We start from the raw sequence: 23,710 nt of genomic DNA, 5'->3' as shown, positions 1-23,710 counted from the left end.
TAAAGTTCTTGTCATACATGTCTTTCACTTGCTGGGTTAGAGTTACCCCCAAGATATTTTATATTATTTGTGGCTATTGTGAAGGATGTTGTTTCCCTCTTATTTTTCTCAGCCCATTATGGAGATAGGAGTATGAGGGATTGGGCTGGGGGTGGGAGAGAGGGGGAGAATAATGAAAGAGATATGTTAATGGGGGGTAGCATCTCAGGGTCAGGTAGAAACTTGGTGCAAGGGAAACTCCCACAAATCTACAAGGATGACCCCAGCTAAGACGCCTAGCAAAAGTAGATAAGTTAGCATGTAATCAGATTGGTAAACATCCTAATTGTCATCAAAGAGCCTTCATCCAGTAACTGATGGAAGCAGATGCAGATATCCACAGCCAAGCACTGGGCAGAGCTCTGGGAATCCTTTGAAGAGTGGGAGGAATGATTGTATGAGCCAGGGAGGTCAAGATCTTCACAAGGGAGCCCATAAAGATACTAGCCTGGGCTCATAGAGTTCACAGATAGTGGAACAACAGCTAAGGAGCCCATATAGGACTGACCTGGGCCCTCAACATTATGTGTGACAATGGTGTATCTTGGTCTCCTTGTGGGGCTGCTAGCAGTGGGAGTTTGTGATACTTTGGCAGGCTTTTGGGAACCAGTTCCTCATTACTAAGCCTTATTATGATTGGAGGAGCTTAGTCCTACCTCAACTTGATATGCCATGTTTTGTTGGCACCCATAGAAGCCCTGCCCCTTTCTGAACAGAAGCAGGGAAGTGGATTTGGGGGGGTATGGACAGAGCAGAGGTTGGGGGGGGTGAATAGGAGGAGAGGAGGGAGGGGAAACTGCAGCCAGGATGTAAAAAAGTGAATAAATTTAATTAATAATAAAAATCATGAGCAACATCACTAGCTCTTACACAAATGAAAATTAAATATCAAGGGTTCAAAGATGGCTTAGTAAGAGCTCTTGCTGTGAACGCATGAATGTCTTGAGTTCAAATCCCCAGGACTCACATAAAGATATGTGGTCTCACATACCTGTAACCCCAGGACTGTGAGACTATTGGGGAGATGAGAGTCCCCACGGCTTGCTGGCCACCAGTCTGGCTCCAGGTTAGAGAGAGGCCCTGTATCAAGTATTCAAGTCAGAGAATGGATAGGGTAGGACATGCTGTTTTGGCCTCTGCATGACCACACAGGCACCCTGACCTGCAAACACACATAAACATATACCATACACACATATAAAAATGAGTAAATACATCTACAAAGAAACCTACACACCCACTAGAATGACTGTCAGTAGTTATTGAAAAGGATGTAAAGAAACTAGAACCTTCAGACTCTGCCAACGGGAATATAAACCTGGGGCATAATTTAAAGATTTCTTTAAAAGTATACTTCCAGAATATGATCCAGCAGTTTTATTTGTAGGGATTACCCCCCAAAATTTAAAATGCATATCTACACAATGACTTACATGAATGCTAATGGAAGTATTCTTCAAAGTGTCCAATAACTAGAAACAATTTTCACCAACTGATGAATGGATGAACAGTCTATGGTATATCCATACAATCAGATACAGAAAAAGAAGAATAAAATAATCTAATTACTATGTGTATAAGTCTCAAAATCACTAACCTAAGTGAAAGAAGCTCCAGGTAAAAGATCACACATTACATGATTCACTACATGTCATATCAATAGAAAAGTCTGCTGTAAGTTAGTCGAAGCACAGTTAACTAGCATTCATGAAGATCTAGGTTCAACCCTTAGTATGACAGTCTAACGTGAGGGGTGGGAACAGAGATTATGGAATCATGCAAAGCATTCCAGGAATCTACAGAAATGTTCTCACACTAGATGGTGATAAGGGTGCAGAACTCTATAAATTGAACTAATGTTACTGAATTTGTTGCATACTTACAAAGGATATGCTCTATGTTATAGAAGCCACATCCCCATAAACTATAATGAATAAGAATGAAGAGAAGATAAAAGCGTTCTGAGAGAGATCATTGGAAAGTCTCCACACCAAAGGCAAAAGGGAAGATGACAATGGAAAACAAAGAAGAGAGTTTGTGCCAAGTAAGGCAAAGTAGAAAGGTCGGGCAGATGGGCATTCACACGTCCAGAAGGAGAGGAGGGAGACAGAACTCAACAAAGTACTGCTCAATGAGATGCTTGCCAAGAATAGTCCACAACTGACTCAAGAAGCCTCCCATGATTTCCCAAGCAGGAGATAGGAAGGGAATGTGCCTCAGAGCATTCCAATAGAACACTGCAAGTCAAAAAAAAACAAGAGAAAAGTGTGCACAGAGGGAAAAGGCAAACACCTTCAGAGGACCAGCAAACAAACACACAAACTATGTGCTTCTTATAAAAGAAGCAAGAGCCAAAGCTGTCAAAGTACAGAAAAGGTCACACCCTACAAACACTGGACAAAAGAAGGCAGGAGTGCACTGATCAGACACTGAGGCTTTTGAGTCAAGAACCATTAGAAGAACTAAAGTCAGGCATTTCCTAACAGGAGTCCAGCACATGAAAAACTACTGAACATATGCATACTAATAGAGTCGACTACGTATGAAAAATGATGGAATGAAAAACGGGAAATAGACACATCCATTATCACAGATTGCAAGAGACATTGAAAATTAAGCAGTAAATGAACAAATAGCCTCTAGGCCAAAATGAAAAGTGAAATGGACATTTTAAAACATATGAGTAGAAAAAAATAAAGACACAACATGAACAGGCAAAGGATGCTTCCAGATCCAGGCCCCAAAGAAAAGTGCCGAGCTCTGAATATATAGATGGGAAAAGAAAAGAGAGAAAGGGCCAGGTGTACAACATGCTTGCAAAGCTGGAGAAAATAACAAGCCAGACACAGCAATTAACAAATCAGGGGGGAAAGGTACACAGTCAAAATGGCTCACTGAGAAAATAATACATTTGATTGACTCCATGCTAGACTGAACAAGGGCAAAGAAGGCAACGCCAGGGCTGAAAGGGACGCCACACATATTCTCTACTAAACTTGAAATGGTTTATTATCGACTTGTTTGAAGAAATTTGGAGATTTAGATCAGGCAATGCCAGGGCTGAAAGGGACGCCACACATATTCTCTACTAAACTTGAGATGGCTTTATTATCCACTTGTATGCAGAAATTTGGAGATTTAGATCAAGTGGCAAAATCCCTTAAAAAGACAAATCGATAACACAATTAAGAATACAGAATATCCGTCTAGATCATTTCCTACCAATAAAACTCTAAAACAAGTGGTTTCAATACAGATTTATTTGACAAAATTCAGGGAGAACTAAGACAAATCTCTCCCAGATGACTGGACCAAAAGAAAGCGTGCATCCCAGGTAGTTGTATAAAAGTCACACATCCTTAATACCTAAACAAGTCATGGGACGAGGCATAGAAGGCCAGTCCCACCTCCAACACAGATACAAACATCCCAGACAAAACGCTGGCAAACTGGGTCAAACAAAACACATAGATGATAGCGCACTAGTTGGACTGGTGACAAAGTGGAAAACCATTCCTTCCAGCTTTTGCTTCCACTGTGGATGCCACACGGACAAACTCAAGGAGAAACAGTTGTGTGATCACTGCAATACACAATGGAAAAGCATTTGCTAAAACTCACACCTGATCACCATTAGAATATTGATCAAACTTGAAACAAAAATATTTGAATCAAATAAAAATAATACTTGCACACAAATGCCACACTTAAATACTAAATTGTCCCCCTGAAACATACACTGTGATCATTTCCACTTAAAATTGTAACTGAGGCTCTAACTAGTATAAGGAGGCAACAAAAAATAAAAGGTGTGTGTGAGGATTGGATAAGAGAAAAGTCAAACTCTAGATTCACTGGGCAAGACAACACACACACCAAAAATGTAAACGATTCTAGAACTAGCAAGACTGAGCAGCATGATAACAGAATCCCCAGAGTCAAGACAAATCAATGAAGTCTATTATGTTTACACATGCAAGCAGAACAATTAGAAAGCAAAACTTTTACAGGTGTGATTCAGAAAAAGGAATCAATGTAATGAGAAATATGCAGGAATGCTGCAAGAGAAATCTAATTAGAGGAAGAGCTATACTGGCTTCATTGGGAGAGGACTCAATAATGCAAAGTCATCAGCTCTCCCAGAATACATGCTTAGATCAATTCCAATCAAAACTTCAGTTGGAGTGTGTGTGTGTGTGTGTGTGTGTGTGTGTGTGTATGTGTGTGTGTGTGTGTGTGATATTCATGATATCACTATAATGAAAAACTAGAACTACCAAATGGGCATCATAGGCTCTGAAAATGGTAATATGCAAATATGAAACTCTATACTGAGATGATTCTATTTGTATAAAGCTCAAAAATGAGAAAGGCTATTCTATCATTCTGGAAACAGTGCTATTGACAATCTTTTTTAAGATTTTTATTTTTATGTATATGTGCTTTGTGTCTGCACGTATATATGCACACCACATGTGTGCCCAACATCCAAGGAGTCCAGAAGAAGATATCCAATGCCCTGGAACTGGAGTTACAGATGGTTGTGAGCCACCCTGTGAGTGCAGGGAACCAAACCCAGGTCCTCTACAAAAGCAGCAAGTGCTCTAAACTGATGATCCATAGCTCCAGCCCTGGCTGTTGGTAATGTTTTAGGGGTAGATAATCACTGGAAAAGGCAAAGGAAGTATAGGGGGTATAGATATTTTGGTATTTTGGGTGTGGAGAATGGTGATGTAGGAGTGCATTGTATGGAAATATACTTCTCTGAATGTATATTCATCTTTGATGGTAAAATTTGGCTTAAAAACAAAAGTCATGCTACCCAGTCTCAGCACAATAGACGTGACACAAAAAGGGTTAGAATGTCCCGACTTTCATGAAGAGATTCTTTTAAAACTCAACTCTGAGCTTTTATCTCCTGTTTCAGACATCTCAAGGCCTTTGCCTCTCTCCAGCTGCATCAGTTACCACTGCCTTATGCCCCACCTAACTCTACTCCTGCAGCCACATTCTCTGGACTGACTCACGGCAGTCCCCTCCCTACCTCTTCTGCCTGCTTTCCCATCCCACCCACCCCACACCTGCTCTTGCCTGGGCTATCCTTCACTCCACATAGATGTCAATCATTCTCAAGTCTTTACAATTGCCTCCCCCTTCCCGCCCCCCCGCCACTCCCACAACCAGCATATACCCCATAAAGCCACACCCTGGGGCAAGGTGGGGACACTTGGCCACGGCTTCTGTCAGCCCTCAGCTCAGGATGGGGGGGGTTGTATCTGATTTGTTCATTTGTAGGCTATCGGTGCCCATCACAACTGCACACCTGGATAAGCTGAATAAAGTTAGAAGAATCCCTAACCACGCCTGCTTAAGAGTTCTCCTTGGCTCTACAGTGTGAGATTTTCACATGAGCTGAGTACATTTTCTCTTTTCTGAAGTCACTTTATCCGGCAGAAAGATTGGCCATGACCCAGAGTTAATAATCAAACCAGAGAAATTTACTGCAGGCCAACGAATAATGGAATCTCAATCCAATTCTGAGCTCTAAAGCATTTTAAGCATCTCCTAATTATGGCCCACTGTGGGGAATTAAAAAGAACAAGTGGTTGGAGGTTTCATGCTCTTCCATCATCAACCTGTAAAGACAAAGAAAATATTGAATTTGTCATGTTCCGGTTCTTACCCAAATGGTATCAATTGATAGTGTGGTCCATTCCTAATCTCCCATTAAGAGTAAGATTTCTCTCAAATGATTCAAAGAAGCTTATCTTCTTTTTTTTTTATTAAACGTGTTAAATCATCTTTTATTTGTATTCAGTAGGATATGGTGAGTAACTTTCCCACCCATGCATTATCATGAGTGAGAGATCATAACAATGTCAGGTTTCAGAGACTTCACGTAGCTCTAATTACTACGTATCCTTCCTGATGATCCAATGCTCTGGTAGATTCCCCTGAACGTGTCTTCCTCCTACTGACAATGTGCCTTGCACCGGCTCTGCTGTCAGTATCTGTTGGGGAAGTCTTATGCTAATAAAGCACTGTCTGGCCAATAGGAATCTAGATAGGTGGGGCTAGGAATCCAGGAGAATTCTGGGTAGGAGAAACACAGGAGAGTCAACATGTAACGCCGGGTAGGAGCCCGGAAACTTCTCCGGTAAGAGACATACTTAGATTAACAATTATGGGGTAATTACTTAAAGCAGAGCTAGCCAGTAAGAGACAAGCAAGGCCAACAGCTTCATAATTAATATAGCCTCCTGTGTGTTTATTTGGGACTATTGCGGATCTAGAACCATGCTGGCGCGGGAGAGCCCAGGCGGCTGGCGGGAGATAAACCAAAGCGGCTAGCAAGGAAAAAGCTTCCCTTAACAAGTATTGCGTAGGAAACATTCATCTGAATATCTGAAGAAAGACCTTGGTTATTTGACTTTGAGAAATGCTTTACCTGACGGAGAGACGACTCCTCCAGTAAAGCGTTTGCCACACGGGGGGGCTGGAGAGAGTGGCTCAGAGGTTAAAAGCACTGACTGCTCTCCCAGAGGTCCTGAGTTCAATTCCCAGCAACCACATGGTGGCTCACAACCATCTACAATTCAATCTGGTAACGTCTTCTGGTATGTAGACAGAGCACTGTATATGTAAGAGTTTGTCACACAAGCATGAGGACCTGAGTTTGAATCCCCAGCACTCATGTAACAAGCCAGGTCCCATGGGTGTGTCTGTAACCCCAGTGCTGGGGAAGTGAAAAGAGGCATCTGCAGCTCTCACAAGCCAACTTTTCCAAGCTGGTGTGTTCCGGGTTCAGGAGAAATCCTGTCCCGAAAATACAGTGGGAAGGAACTGAGGAAGCCCCTTGATGTCAGTCTCTGGTAACCAAAAGTGTACACATACATGCACATGTAAACACACATATACCACAGGAAAAAATAGTTAACTAAAAAAAAAGAGAAAGGTTTTTTGGCTGGAACACACCTTAGAAGTAAAGTGCTCACCTACTATGTGTAAGGCCCCCATACATTCCCCATTTCCACAAAGACAAACAAGTGCTTCCTCTTAGCCATAATCATTTCCTTGGCCACACTACATACATCTATCTTCTATTTGTGACACTAGGCAAACTCTGAATGAATACAAAAGAGCACAGACACAGGCCTCAACTTGTTCACTATTGTTTCTCATGACACTTAGTGCCAGGTAGAGAAGTGCCTTTCGGTGCCAGACTGTGTTACACACCAAGGATCATAAGCAAAAAGAGACACTGCCTCTGCCTTCTTGGAGCTCATGGTCCAGCGAAGATGTTATCAATTTTTTAAAAATCACATAAATACAAAGTTATAATGGTAACAAATGCAGCATCTCTCACTTGGGCCGCTGTAGCTGGCTGAGCAAGGCTCCCGCTACCACCCCAGCCCTTTCACATCCATTCGCTGCACAGAACTACACTTGCGTGCCCCCATCTCCATCCGTGCCTTCTTTTGGTCTTAAGTCTTTTGAGAAAGGAAGTGAGGGTACCAAATTTCAAATTCAAAGAAATTGTAATGAAAACAGACTGCAGATATGACAGGTAGAACTGGGGGGCCAGTTAGAAGATTCCTGAAATAAAATAAAATGGAACTGACAGTAGACAGCAGCAGAGTGGCAGTGGTGGGGGAGGTGAAAATGATCACACTTGATGGCAGAGTCAGCAAACCCAGGTTTCTTTTTTTTTTTTTAATTTTTATTCATGGTGGATAAGCTGAGTAAACTTTTACCCATACATTATTGTAAGTAAGAGCCCATAACAATGTGAACCGACTCAGTGACTTGCAATGGTTCTAGTTAACATGTTATCATTTGATCATAAATGTCCCTGAAAATACCTATTTATTAATATATGGCTTGTAGTGTCTCCACTGTCCAAGAAGGTCCGGGTCAGCTGCAAAGTTACAGTCTAAGCAGCTGAACAAAGGAAGTGACCATTTATCAAACCAAAGAAGAAGGGGTTAACTGGGCATCGTTTCAGAGAATCAGCACTCGGTTTCCTCTGTGGTGCACTGGAAATTCCCAGAGGAGACACAAGGATGCGGAATGAAGGGTGGAGTTTTCAGTTTGAGACACAAACTGGAGATTTGTCAGCATATTAAAGTCATGAGGCAAAGAGGGATTCTCTGAAACCTGAGGTAAGACCAGAAAGGAAACGATCCAAAGACTAGAGTTGAGATAACTTCAGTGTTTTCAAGATCTGAAGAAATCCACAAAGGATGCTGCAAAGGGTAGCAACAATGTGGACAGAGAATCAAGACAGACAGGAGCACCAGAGGTCACGTGTGGCCCAGGATTGTTGTTCAGTCAATATTCACTCTCTTTCCTTGCCCTGTGGTAGATGGAAGATGCCTCCATCTTGGGCCTGGTTGTGTGAATCTCTGTAGCTAATAGGAATGAAGTGGGCAGGATGCAAGAAGGAGCCTCAATGTGCATACACGGTTTGGATTTTACTCTTTTACTCCTATAAGTGGCCACAACAAGGACGATCCCAGGGTCCCTACAGTGCCTTCAGCTTGAATCCTAGAACCAGCACATGAGGAGCAGATCTAACACAATCCATACCTCAGAGTCAATACCAGATGAGTCACAGCCTGGAGCAAAGCCACCAACAAAGCTCACCTTCCTTGGCTATACCAATGAGCCAAAGATTCAATACAAATTACTGAGCTTAAAGATGTTGGTACCACAGCACCACTAAGCAATAGCTAGTGTGTTCACTAACTGAAGAAAATCTTCCATGAAGAAATCGACCAATTGTCAGGTGTTACTGGCAGGTGGACTGAAGTGAAGACTAGGAACTGGTCCTGGAAGTGTCGAGGAAGAGAGCACTCTGTAGCACTTCCTTCAGGATAGGGGCTATAAACGCCTAACTGGAATAAAGGGAGAAAAGGAGGGGGAGCAGTGTCTAATAACTCTTCATCAAGCTTTGTTGTACATGAGAGCAGAGAAATGATACAGATGCTGAAGAAAAAATGTAAGGATCAGGAAAGACTTAAGATAGCAGTGTCATGGGTCATAATGTTGGAATTTGAAACTGACGGTCACGATTCAGAGTCAGAGATGACTGATCAGAAGCTGAGAAGGGGAATATGGGTAAGACCATCTACAGAGGATGAGGAAGAAGCAGATGACTCGGGAAAGAGAAGAATAAGAGAAGACACAAGATGTTTATCTAGGACAACCAGTTAAGAGCAGACTGGGAAAATGGGGCAGGATGGCCCACTGTATTTGACCTCGTACAGAGACTGTATGTAGTTCTTTACAGTTCCACCAAGCTACATATGATGAGACATAGACAACATAAGCTTACTGTACTGGGCCTCCTCTGGAACTGACACAGCTGTTAGAAACAAGCCAAAATGGTTGGAGGGACCTCTTAGGAAAATGTGCAAAATCAGGAAATATTTGGATCTAATGAGATGACTTTAAAATACCCATGCAGCTGATCAAATGTCACGAAAACTACTATACAAATGTTAACTAGAGAAGTACAGACTCAACTGAGTGGAAGTTATCTGAAATAGCAGTGCCATATCCTGGACCTGGAGTAGAATTATGAAGAGTAAATATGAACACCACATCTGGGGCTACATCATTCAACACGGCCAACACTAACTGGGCTACTGAGCTCCTGGCAGATGGTATGTACAATTAAGGAACCAAAATTTTTGTTTTGTTCTGTTTCAATCAATTTGCATTTAGGAACTGGAGCCATGCAAAGTGTCTGTTCTTCAAATATAACTTTACTGTTTGAGAAGGAATACATTTAATTTTAAGTCCTGAAATACAAATCCAGATGTTCTAGAAATGTAAACTATGCACCAGATTTTAAAACTGAAAAAGAGCAGGATTCATTATCTCATTAACCAGTTTTATATTTACTACATGTTGAAATTATGATGAATCTTTGGGTACACTGGCCTTAAAACCTATTATGAAAATTACTTTTTAAAATATGGCTGTCTGAAACTTGAAATTATGTATCGGACAGTGCTGTTCTAAGTGTTTTTAAAAATCAATATGATCTAAAAGAATGACTTTAGGTTACCTGTTGCTATGGTGACTTTAAAAGGCAGACCATCCATCAATGCCACAGGAAGAATTATCCATGATGGATGCAATCCAGGTGCAACATTCAACCTTTATATCTGTGATCAACGAGCAGATATACTTTAGGGGAGAAAGGTCATGAAGCAGCTTCAGCATGGAGTGGTGCGATAACTACAACTTACCTAGAATGGCACCTTCTATTCACTTTCTTCTAAGTGAGCAGCAGGCACCAGGACTGAAGAGATGGCTCAGTAGTTAAGAGAACTTGTTGTTCTTGCAGAGGACCTGGGTTCAATTCCTAGTACCCACATGACAGCTCACAGTCATCTACAACTTCAGTTCCAGGACATCCAATTCCTCTTCTGATATACTCAGACACCAGCCATACATGTGGTGCATAGACATACATGAGGGCAAAGCACTCATACATATGAAATTTAAAAAATAAAACTTATATTTAAAAAAGAAATGGGTATCTATTCATCTTTTGGTACAGTCTATGAATGATTGTCATATTTTTAATGTTTAAAAGTACCTGACAAACTGACAGCTTAGCCTTGTCATTCTAATTTAAAATGTGTGATAGATTTTAGACATGAGACTTATTTAGATTGAAATGCTTAAGAGTTTTTATTAAGTCTAGACAATATTAATTTTGTAAGTGATAGAATATGCAAAGAAATATGAGCTAGTGTTTGGAAAGACTTTACTTACTAGAGTCAGAAATTTTCCCCAACAATTATCTGATTTCTTAAAATAAAAATTCGGGTATATTAAATTTATATATAAATGCAAACTAGTTAAGGTTTGAAATGAAGCTGATAATTTGAAGAATTCAGTCTACTCAATTGGAATCAAAGAGAAGTCAAAGAAAGTGAATGTGATTTGTTTACATTTATCAGATACATAAGCAGAATAAGATACATAAGCCGACCTTACAGGTCTAAAGAAAACTGCTTCTACTGTTGACCTGTGAGGGGTCGTATAGTATGTTTCCTTTCTGTGCATAAAAGTCACCTTTAATAAGTAATAACTAGGTACTTTCCAAATATGAATTCAATTATTCCTTACAACTAAATACCATGTAGTTGTGCCCCCCCCCCATTTTTCAAGTTAGCTATCTGAGTACATTTAGATTGCTATAACGAATTTCTATAAAAACTGCCTGGCTTATATATAAGCAAGAGAAATTTTCTTGACACGGTCCTGGAAGTTGGAAGCCCAAGATCATGGCATTGGAACTTAAATGTCTGTTGAGAACCCTCTTGCTGATTCATAGATGTTACCTTTCCATTGGATCCTCAGATGCAGAAAAGAGTAACAAGCTCTGAGAATGAGAACCAATTCTACTCATGAGATTTATGCTAATCACTTCCCCAAGGATCCACCCTCCAATGCCATCATCACCTCGGGATTCAGGATGTCAATATAAGAAGTTGTAGGGAGGACAAGAACATTGGGCCATTGCAATAAAGAATGACAGCACATGAAGGAGCTACTCCAAAGTCATGAAGCCACAAGATGGCACAGCCAGGGTTCCAATCCAAACCATCTTCTCCTATTGCTCTTGAGCAAGGAAAAAACCAGAGGTTTTAATAAGCAGTGTACCCAAGTTTCTGGTTCCTCTTTTTCTCCATAATTATAAAGTTTCTGTGAGGAATTCCAGGAAAACCCTATTATGTACGGGAATGACACAGACAGAATTTGTTTTTAAGACTTCTAACTTCACCGGGCATTGGTGGTGCACGCCTTTATTCCCAGCACTTGAGAGGCAGAGGCAGGCAGATCTCTGTGAGTTTGAGGCCAGCCTGGTCTACAAAGCGAGTTCCAGGACAGCCTCCAAAACAATACAGAGAAACCCTGACTCAAAAAAACAAAAAAAGAGAAGACTTCTAACTTCAATCATTACCTTCAGCATCCTTATACAAGGAACACTCTGAGTGCAGTACTGAGCACAACACTCTAAGCACAGCCAGTACAGAAGACGCCAGCCTGGAATACACAACAGTATGGGGGTAGTTTTCATTTATTTTCTACTTTATATTGTTTTAGATTTATTTATTTTATTTTATGGTATGTGTGCGTGCCCCACATGCATGCCTGGTGTTTTTGGAAATCAGAAGAGGGCATCAGGTCCCCTAGAACTAGATACAGTCATGGGCTATCATGTAGATGCTGGAAACTAAATCCCAGTTCTCTGCAAGAGCAACCAGTGCTCTCGACCACTGAACCATCTCTCCAGGCCCAGTTTTCTCTTCTTTCTCTTTTTTTCTCATCCTGTGCTATTCCATATAGGCCTTTTCAAATTAATTCCAAATCTAGGACCCAATATAAAGTAAAACAAACTCCATGTACTGTTGGATAAACTGTGAGCAGTTTATAGTTAAGGAGACAAGTTTACTGTGGCGATCAGGAAAGAGGGCTTACATAGTATACTTAGTAGGGTTTCCAGCACCAAGTAAGTGCTCAATAAATAAAAGTAAGGGCAGTACTTACCATTAAAAGAACCGGGCGGTGGTGGCGCACGCCTTTAATCCCAGCACTCGGGAGGCAGAGGCAGACGGATCTCTGTGAGTTCAAGGCTGGGCTGGACCGACAGCCTCAAAAACAATACAGAGAAACCCTGTCTCGTAAAAACCAAAAAAAAAAAAAAAAAAAAAAAGAACCGATAAAACTGTGGATAGTTATACCTGTCTCTTATTTAACCCCACATTTCATACAGCTTAAGGAAGAAAGGCCCTGGAATTAGAATCTCCCAATCATGCATCTACTGAGAACAGAGAACATGTGCTATGGGGTAGGAGAGCAGATGGGACACGGTGGGTAAAACATGAAGAACATTCAAAAGAGAAGTGTAAATTGTGGAGGATCCATTTTCTGTTCTTTTTGACTACAATAATCAAAGGCTTAAACATAACTAATGCCATAAAACTTAAGTTAGCTACTGCTTTATGCCTTTTACATACAATCTTGTAAGACATTGGCCTCAGAACCCAAATAAGTTGAAAACAGAATTGTAATATTTGATTTCTAATGATATAATTCAACTAAGAGTTCAAATATTATAATGCCCTCATAATACTTTTCAAATTTCAGAAAACTGAAATAATACTATAAAGATCCCGAGCCAGCTCTTTCAAGCCTTAAAAACAGTACTGACTTTGTAACTAGATCCAACATCACAGTTATATATGACAAGAAAAGTCTTTGAAGTATCTAATTAAGAAGAGCAGGTTTCTGCCCACCCTATTCTCGGTACTAGAAATAAGTAAGGCCCAGTTCTATCGACAGATACTCTGGGGGAGAGAGGGCTCACAGGAGGGTTTCTGTATCAGGCTTTCTTTTGGGCCACCAACCAACTCCCAAATCATGACGCAGAGACTTATTATTAGTCATTAGTTATGAATACTTGACCTTATCTTAGGCTTGATTCTCGCTAGCTCAGAACTTATCATAACCCGTGTCTCTTCATCTGTGTTTTACCTCAGGGAGTCTTACTTTTCTTTCATTCTGTATGTCCTATTCTGTGTCTGTCTCTCTGGCCCTCTCTGTCTCCCTCTCTTTCTCCCTTGCTCTCTCCTCTCATCTCCCAAACCCAGATTCCCCCTACTATTTATTCTCTGTTTGCCAGTCCCACCTATTCCTCTACTGCCTAACTATTGGCTGCTGAGCTTTTTATTAGACCAATCAACTGCCTTAGACAGACAAAGCAACACATCTTTACATAATTAAACAAATATAGAATAAGCATATGTAACACATCCTTGCCTAATTAAAGTAACATTCCACAACATAAACAAACATAACACATCTTTACATAGTTGAAGTAATATTCCATAACAGATTTCTCTGTGTAGCCCTGGCTACCCTGGAACTCACTTTGTAGACCAGGCTGGCCTCAAACTACAGAGATCTACCTGCCTCTGCCTCCAAAGTGCTGGAATTAAAGGTGTGTGCCACCTGCTTGGCTTGACAGTGTATTTTTTAGCACAACCTGTAAAGTTCTTAAAGGAGGTGGGTAGTCAGAGAATTGTGTCAAAAGAAAGAGAATGAGAAAGAAATACTACTCATCCTTAGGACGAGTCAGACATAGCCCAGGAAAGAATGTGTGACTCAGAGTAAGGCCCCTCATAAAACAGTAAGAATGACAAACATTTCTGTGGTATATTTACATGAATCCAGAAAGGCCAACACCAGGGGGAATAAATGCTCTTGTAGCATATGAATTCACATAATAAATGAAACATCAAACCCCTTCAGAAGTTCCTCTTTTAATTAATCAATGTATTCTAGAGTCTATAAAGAGAATACTAATAGTTCCAAGCATGGTGGCACTGCCTGTAATCCCAGCACTAAGGAGGCCAAGGCAAGAGGAACATGAATTTGAAGTCAACTTTAGCTTCATGGTGAGTTTGTGACTAGCCTGGCCTAGGCTACAGAATGAGGCCTCGTTTCAAAACCAAACAAAAATAGCTAAGCCTTTAATCCTAGCACTTGAAGGCAGAAGCAGGCAGATCTCTGAGAGTATGAAGTCAACTTGGTCTACAGTCACTTCCAAGATGGCCAGGGCTACATCATAGAGACTCTGTTCCTAAAAACAAAACACAAAACAAACAAACAAAAAAAACCAAGTAAAATAAATTTTAAATAATGGACTATAAGAAAATGTTAGCTCACACCTATAATCTCAACACTCAAGAGGCTCAGTCAGTTCAGCCTGGCCACTTGTTCTAGGCCACAGTGACCTACATATTTAGCTGCAGGTCAGCTTGGGTCATAGAGTGAGATCCTGTCTCAATTCCATCATCCCCAAAAGAAAATAATGCTGGCACAAGTCATGGTACACAATAAAGAAATGTGTCTTGTCCTGCAACTTCAGGTTTTGTTTCTCCTTATGAAAGAGATGGGAAAAAATAAGAAAAAATGTCCAAGTGTAATAATTAATGCTGTTATTTGTATACTTAGTATATATTGCTAAATAGAAAATAAAGCATGCTACATTGTTAAACATAGCAAAAATCTGGTCGTTTTTTGTGCACTTTTAAGTTAACATAACAGAGAAACCCATCAGGGTCATCACTCATAAAATAAGAACAATGACCAGTAACTGCTTCCTAAGGTTCATGTGTAGAAAATAATGAGTTCACATTTGTAATGTGCTCAGCATAATGCCAAGCACACTGGTTGATCTTGATTGAATGACTGGCTGATAGATTGATTAACTGACTGACTGATTAAAAAAAAACATGAAAATCCAAATGACTACATTCAAATAGGGGCTTAAAAATCAATATGTAACCAGAGAAAATGCCAGATAAGATCACAGAGAAACCCCTTTCCATCGATTTATAATTCAAAAGCTTGAGTAAATATCTATTCTTCAATAGAACTATACTTGACACACTACTTCGTGATCAAATTGTGTAAAAGGGCCATGTTTGGCTTGAATGACTACAGTTAGCAAGCAGAGAAGATAGCTGACGAGTGATCAATCCTCAGAACAAATACACCCAACCCTTTAGGCATGCACGTAGTTGAGAGATCACTGTGTCTTGAGTATCTAAACTCCAATACCTGACCAAATGGATTCCATGGCCTCTATGGAGAAAAATGTCTTCTCAGCCCTTCTTGTGTGCTTTGTAATGCTCAAAAAAACATACATAAACCAAATTCCAGAGACACCCATTTGAGTCAGAGGAGGAAAGTGGGTTTCAGTCACTAGGACAAGCACCCCTGGTGTGAGAGTACCTAGTTTCAGAAACCCTAGGTAAATAACCCTAGTCAATTGCCAGAGAGTACCAAGTATTAACAAGACATTTACAGCCACCAGAGTCTTTCCTCCCTATTCTAGAACACTGTGCCCCAAGGGCTCTTGGTGTTAAGGACCTCTCTGTCACTCATTGGACCCTCAGCTCCCAGTTTTTTGGTGTTTCACTTTTGACTGATTTTAAGGGAAGAAGCAGGAAACTAGCATAAGACACCTTGATGCACGTGATCAAAGTACTCCCAGATGTTCTTACCCACCACAGCACCACTACAAACAGCCAATCTGAAGAATAAGGCGTGCAATATAGGGTTTTTGTTAATGCATATCACCACACACTGAGTTTCTAATGTTTTACTAGGTGAACTGCAAACTAACAAGAACACATTTTAAGAAGTAGTTCTGAAGTTATAAACATTTGTTTTTAACCAGTATGGGATTAAGCAGTAACTTTTCCCCTGAAAGAAATGAAGACAATGTCCTAAACAAAAGAAGTGAAGACAGCAAAGCAGTAGATTGGGATGGCATATATAGTGAGTTAAAGACATAAAAATCAAAGAAATGATCAGAGCATGTATAACATAAATCCGCCTTCAACCAAAGAGCCCCCATAGCTTCGTTTGTAGAAGGAAGTCCTTGGTCCACATTTGTTAACTGTGTCTGGGTCTATACTGTGTAACTGCTACGTGTAACTAGAAGGTACCAGAACTCAGTCATTTTCTTTGAACTATACTTCCATCTCATAAATATAAACATATGCGTCTTCCACCCAGCACTTAGAGCTTTAAAAACAGCTTTAAATTATCGAATCCTTACTTAACTCAGAGCACAAAACTGGAATACACCCACAATAGCTCTTCCAACTCCATCAATCATTACTAATAATCTACACCACTAAACAACCTCCCCCCCCCAACCCGCAACCATGGCCAGCATCTCCCCACCTGTCCTCAGCAGGGTGGTTATGATCAATACCCATGGAGAAAGAGTGAGTGGGTCAGAAAATGATGTCTTACATTTAGAGCATTTGGCCTCAAGGTCTCAGGGTCGCCCGTCTCCCCCTCCCCCCGCCACATATCTAAGCCTAAGTGTTTGGGTAACAAAGTCATTAAAAACCTATCAGCCTTCAGCAATGTGGTTTTATAAATGCTACAACACATTGAACTAGATGCTGAATTGCCAAGCAGTAATCATGCTATCACAGTGCAACCAGAAATTACAAGAGAATGATGACCCAGAAACAGAGGCTCGGTGGCTTTAGGCTGCCAGGAAGGCTTTATGGTTACAGACAACTGACTTTCAACTGCACAAAGATAACTTCACTTTGAAGTTAAAGAAAATTCCTTGGCTTGCTTTGGTATCTATCTTTGGATACATTTGATACAGTTAAAGGACAAGATTCATCAGGTGAAGCCACCATATCATCAATTACCAGACTGCATCTCACAACTTGGACCAAATATTAAGGCCAGCTTTACTTTGTAAAAATTCAGACGGGTAAGCCGGGATGTGCAGGGGAAAGACTAGCCACACCAGCCTTTCCCACCTGCAGGGTGCTTGATTCCCCCAGGTGGCTGATCTGAGTCAAGGCCCTAAGGTACAGTTTGCATTTCCTACTGCAGTAGGATGGCTGCCCCGGTGTAGCTCTCTCTTAGCACCTGGGGATATGCACACTTCAGAATGCCAGTGGTATATGTAAACCTGAGAGCAGAGCTTTTGTAAGTGAACAAATACAGTTAAAAGGTGCATTCCATCCACCGCTATGTATTTCTATTTACTGGCTTTATTTGAGATGCCAAGCTATTGAATCTTAAGCCTGTGCAAGTTGGTATGGAAGGATAAGCAGGAGTCCTATCTTACTGTACTAACACCAAGCAGTTCTATGCTCCAACACTAATTGTGAGCCACAACTGCCCAGGCTAGAATTCCCAGGGTGGGTTTCATATAGCTACATGTACAGAGTCCTTGTACTCGAATGTTAGAGTTGCTGACAGAGCTAAATAAAGCCACACTCCTGGTACCTTAGAAAGAACTCAAATTGTATTTTTAGTACAAACTGTGCGAATACACTGTGTGACTATATAATGTGTCTTCTTCTTTGATAGCCTGATTGCCTTTCAGGGTGAAAGGAGAAAATGCTGATTTTTCTCCCCTGCTTATCTTCTCAAGCCTGATCTACTTCATTTTAATCAGGCTAGTATTTCATTACCTCATCAAAGAGTATTTAGTAGAGCATCTGTGAGCCACTCTGCAGGTAAAACTCAGTTTAAAAAAAAAAAAAGCCCAGTTGTGGAATAATCTGAAAATTACTGTCCTTTAGTTTCAATACAGTCTTAGAATGAAGTGGCATTACTCAAAATTGCTGGCACACAAGAAGAGGCTCAGGAACCCAGTAATCAGCAAGCTAACAGGTGTTGGAATCCCAAGGAGGGAGAAGGAATATTAGATGATCTCTGTGGGCTGACACCTCCTGTGGCTACCACATCCAGAATTCTAATCAACCACAACTCAAAAATGATCAGTTCCTTTCATCCCATAAACCTTTCCCTAGCTAACATACTTACCCACGATTTTTCTAAGTTGGGCTATACAGCTTAATCAGGTGGATAATTTTTCATCTATCAACATAGCATCTGTCCCCAATTAATACAAACGGCATCAGCACACGTATGTTTTCCCTAACAGGTCAACTGTAATCGTGCAAAACAGATGTTTTCTTTCTCTCACAATAGTACCTATCATGTCTAGTACTCCTCTAAGTCTTCGGTATCACATTTTAAATTTTATTCTTTGTGTCTGCAACAAACTGTCGTGAAATGGTCTGCTGGCTTGGGGTCATTGAAAAGGAGTGGTACCCATAACTCGAGCAGCTCCCTATCCCGTACTCCAATGCCCTTGGCAACGGCATCTCAGTCCTTGCCACCACACTAGTAAACACTGATGCAAACACCTCCTGGATACCTGCCTCCGAGGGTGCTTTGGATGCCTCCTTTGAAAAAAAAAAAAAACCACGGCATTTTCCACTTGCCTAAAGCGTGAACACAATGTCTTCCAAAAACAATAGCATCGATGTCAGTGCCAAGTATCTCCTCGACGAGGTATTGGTCCAGCTAATAGCCTGGGTACTTCTTCCCCACCATACAGTTCCAGGTTCAGATCCAAAACCCAAAGGAACTTCAGAAACCTCTTCTAAATGCGTGGACCACAAGTGTAAGAATGAACTGACTTTTCAGAGATGTGTTTTAAATTAACAATTTTTAAAAAATCTCATATGTTTCTCTTACATCTATCCTACTCGGTAAGGAATTAACCATAAAACACGAAAGTCCTGAGGCAATTTTGATTCTTTCTTTTCCTTCTAAAACCATCAAAGGCGATGGAGAGAGGTGGGAGAAAAGAGAAGAGAGATATCCTGGCAGGTGGTTATGGCTCTGCCCGCCCCTCAACTTGGTTGGGACAGAATAGGCGGTGTCGAGGGCTCTGCCCGGCGGCCGGGCGCGCGGCCCGAAGTTTGCTGCGGGTGCTGGGCGCGCGGGGTTCCCGGAGGCCGAGGAGGTTGGTGGCATTAGGGTGGCCCAGCAGGGCGTCCGGTGCATCCCCGGGGCGGGTGGACCCCGCACTTGGGAGCTCCGGAGACCCTTCCCGCACTGCTGACTGGTTCGCGCCTTACTCACCTGGCCGGCGGCGGCGGGGGGCAGCTGGAGGACGGACCGGAGGATCGATGGGAGGACCGTAAGCCGCTCCGGCGGCGGCGCCGGTGATTGAGGGAGGCGCAGCGGAGGAGGAGCTCGGGAGCTGCGGGCGGGCGGGCCGCTTTGTCTCCACGGCGCACAGCCGACCCTACGTCACCATGGCAACCGCCAGGGCCCCGGCCGGCCGGGAGCCTGAACCCCTGAGGCACCAGGGTCCCGGACCCCGCCAGGCCAGGAGACCCACGCCCTTCTCAGCAGTTGGGCAGTGCGGACGAAACAAGGACCCCCCACGCCGATCCACTGCCACCACAGACACTCCCGAGTGTCAGAGTCCCTTGCCAAAGACAGGGAGGATCCAGAGAGCCCTAAGCCCAGAGTCAGATCTTATTGCCTTGCCGGCACTGCTTTGCTTTCTCCCACTGGACATTCCAAAGCCCGAAGGTCCCCAACGCCACCACATCTTCCTTCTACCAGGCTGTGCCCTCGAAACCGAAATTCACTTAAGGGAGAAGAAAGGACGATACAAAGTGATAAACTATTGAGCAACTGGTACCCGGTGCTCCTGTTGGGGCTGCTGCATCAGATACTAAGCTGCCAACAGAGGACAACGCCCCTCCTCCTCTCTGCCATCAGCACCAGCAGCAAGCTTTGATTCTGTTGCACTTCTGATCTCCCGCCAACCAAGCCAGGCACCTGCCATGCCAGGGGCTCCCCTAGGAAGGGAAAGGGGGCCTTTACTTCTGATTATAAACTCGGGATGCTAAACCACAACTTTCACACACAGGCTGCAGTGTGAACTCGAGATGCCACCACACTGTTCAAAGACTGATTACGACTGCTGAGCATCTACCATGAACACCAAGTGACTGTGCCGCAAACTGCAGACCGTGACACTTAGGGAAGGAACTAGGATCCCTTGGCACAGTCTAGGTATCCTCGACAGGAAAATTTTGGAGAAGGAGGGAAAAGTACTAGCAGGCCGCCGTAGGGTCATGCTTCCTTTAAAGGACAGAGCTGGAGGGCAGCTCCCCTGGGTGAGTCATCCCTCCTTACTATGTTTTCTTGAAAGTTCAGTGATTAAATCCAAATTCTACAGTGTCTTCCTTTGGCCTTCAGTGATCAGGGCATTCACTTCCCGGTATTGTAAATTGCCAAAGAACTGTCAATACCATGCTAACCCCCTGGAGAACTGTTGTTCTCTGGGCTTGCTAGTTATCTGACAAGGACACACCAAAACAACCGCATTACCATCGAGGCCACATGTATTAACTGATGACAATGGAAGATCCTTTTTATGTAATAAAATGAAAACATTTCATTCCTCAGGAAGGTTGCCTGCTCTTTTTTGATGAGAATATTGGTGCTTCCAGATGAAGTCAAGAGAAAAAAATCTTTCTGACAAGCCATTAAATCATTTGGAGACATGTATCCAAACTCAAAATGCATGTACATTTCTCCCAGTTATCTGAATCTGTGAAATGTCACACAGAAACCCATGAATACGTAATGAGAGCTATGCAAGGTTGTACATCCAGCACTTTTCTACAAAACAAAATTAAATAAATTCTATGTCAACCAACAGTGATCTGGTTAAATAAATTTGGTACAGTTGCACTGTATAATACTATATATCCATTAGAAATAATAAAATGTAGCAATAAATATATGCTCAGTTTCCTATTGGAAGAAAGATGCTATTGACACCTGCACCCCAACACTACAGTTTAGGTGAGATTATATTGCAGTTGCTACGTTTTTTCCATCGTTAAAGAAAAATGTTTGTGTAGGGTAAGCCCAGTCTGTACAAAAAGTTTGATAACTACCTAGAATAGACAGTGCTCTGGTTTGAATAAGGTTCCCCAACACACACCTCCACAGAGACCATGTAGAAGAAACTTGGTCTACAAAGTAACAGCACTGAGATTTCAGAACCTCTGGGGGACGAGGGGGACAGCCACTGCCCTTCACAGAGGGACCAATGCTCCCCAAATAAGGTAGACCCTGCAGGGAGGCTGGCCCCTCCCTTCACTTGCTTCCTCTCTCACCATAGCATGAGATCTCTTTTTCCAGAGTTGGTTCTAGTACCATGCTTTACAGAATTCTGGGCCCAAATAAACCTCTGTCCTTCATAAAGTACCCAGCCTTGGATGTGATGACACAAAAGGATCTAAGAAAGACAAGCGAAAGAGATGGAAAAAGAAAGGGAAGGAAACAGGGAGGAAAGAAGGGGAAGGGAACAGGAGTAGGTACCTAGCAACTAGAGTAGGAATTGAAAGGGCTGTGCCACCATACACAATTCAGCACTGTTTAGATTCTTGGCTGTTGTTTTCCTAAGTGAGCATTTGTCAGTTTGTCAAAAATTAAAAACGGAGATTCTTTATACAGTCATAAATATCAAAAATATTCATGGACCAATATAGCATTGCCTTGATTGGAAACTGAATATTCATGAACCTATATATCATTATATTGAATGGAGACTAAATACAGAAGAAAAAACGGCCATTAAGTGGCCAATCCCACTTTCAAATATTGGGCATCTAGGAAAATCTGCATTGCACCCCTACTTAGAGAATTTCTGAGGAACCTGCTTCTACCTTAATGTGTGGGAGTCTTCTAGCCTGGGCCTCCTTTTCCACTGGAGACTCTTTGATGTCAAGACAACATGAGTCAGATAAGACAGATATGTAAATCAAACACTCACAACTATAAATGGCAACCAATTTTCAAAAACAATTCTTTAATATATGTAATTTCACCTTTTATAGGCGAGGAAAGCAAATCTGTATACTGATGAGATGGGTGTGCTTATTTTTTTTTATAAAGAATTAAATCGTGGCTGAATACTTCAGGACATGGAACATCTTTAGTGTTACTTGGAGTTGGTTGATACTTTGTTTTTATAATTATCAGTACTCAGACTACCACTTCATATAAATGCATAATACTAAATAGCAGAAGTATGTTTAAAGCCATTTCAGAAACTGTTGGAAATTCATTCTGCCTACTCCCAAGTCAAAATTCACTGGATGATTTTTTAAAAATCAATTCAAATCTCAAATACCAATTTTAAAATCAAACAGTCTAACAGTATATAACCTAAAGACATGCTAAGGAATGACATCAGCAAAATATCTGAAGTCTTTGTCTTCAGTAATGTATCATTGTGTTTGTAGCTGAGCAGAGAACACTGTTCATAGCCTGCAATAGTTTTGAATCCAAGTTGGGCAGTGGCCTAACGGTGGTGGCACACACCTTTAATCACAGCACTCCGGAGGCAGAGGCAGATGGACCTCTTTGAGTTTGAGGCCAGAGTGGTCTACAAAGTGAGTTCCAGAACAGGCTCCAAAGCTACACAGAGAAACCCTGTCCCCGCCCCCAGAAAAAAAAAAACAAAACGGGAAGTGTTTGTTGGTGCTGTGTGCATGGGGCCATGTTCAGAACAAAGTGCACGTGTTGTATGTTCAGAACCAAGGCTTCAGTGACATCTTGAGATGGCACATATGGCCAGCAGCACCTTGGATTCATTTGTCACTTCATTTTGAATTAATATTTGGTCGTTAACATTCCAAAGCCTTTTACTGTGACCCTCACCTTCAGTTACAGGATCACATCACACAGTTTAAGAACCTTTGTGTTATGCCAAGTTCATGAAACCCCAGAAAGACCACCAAGGAGCTGACTCACCGATGCAAACACACAAGGTTTATTGTTATGTTACAAGCCTCAGTAGGGACCCTGTCCTGCAAACTGGCACAGCAGCTGCAGGAAAGAGGTGCCTGGCCTCAATTGCAAGGGGTTTTTAAAAGAAAAAAAAACACAAGAAGGGTGGTACATGCCTTAGTTGTTCCGGATTGGGTAAGAGTAGGTGACCTTTGGATTCATTGACATGGGGGCTGGAGGAATTTTAAAATTGTTACTAACAGTTGCCCACAAGGACAATTGTGGCAAGAAGATGTTATTTACCAAAATTAGTCATTGCCTGATACCCGATGGGGTCACTTTGGTGGGGTGGGCATAGTTTGGGTGCTCCTTGGAACCGTTTATGGTTCCTTGGCTGGAGCTGAATCAGCCTTGTGCCATGCAGGGAATTTCTCAGGGTTAACTCTATCCTCTCCAGTTTTCTTTGCCCCTACAC

General features: G+C 41.9%; 1 protein-coding gene across 1 annotated transcript in view; it reads right to left on the bottom strand.

The window, feature by feature from the left end:
* Positions 1-20,127, bottom strand: part of Rnf182 (ring finger protein 182) — a 52,201-nt gene extending 32,074 nt beyond the window's left edge. The window contains exon 1 of the mRNA XM_005066344.4: positions 19,555-20,127. The gene's annotated coding sequence lies outside the window, so the exon portion shown is untranslated. The remainder of the gene's footprint in view (positions 1-19,554) is intronic.
* Between the last annotated feature and the right edge of the window lie 3,583 nt (positions 20,128-23,710).

The sequence above is a fragment of the Mesocricetus auratus genome, unplaced genomic scaffold (assembly GCF_017639785.1).
Source record: "Mesocricetus auratus isolate SY011 unplaced genomic scaffold, BCM_Maur_2.0 Super-Scaffold_100013, whole genome shotgun sequence".
NCBI lineage: Eukaryota > Metazoa > Chordata > Mammalia > Rodentia > Cricetidae > Mesocricetus > Mesocricetus auratus.
The sequence above is the reverse complement of the archived record's forward strand: the minus strand, read 5'-3'. Positions and strand labels throughout refer to the sequence as shown.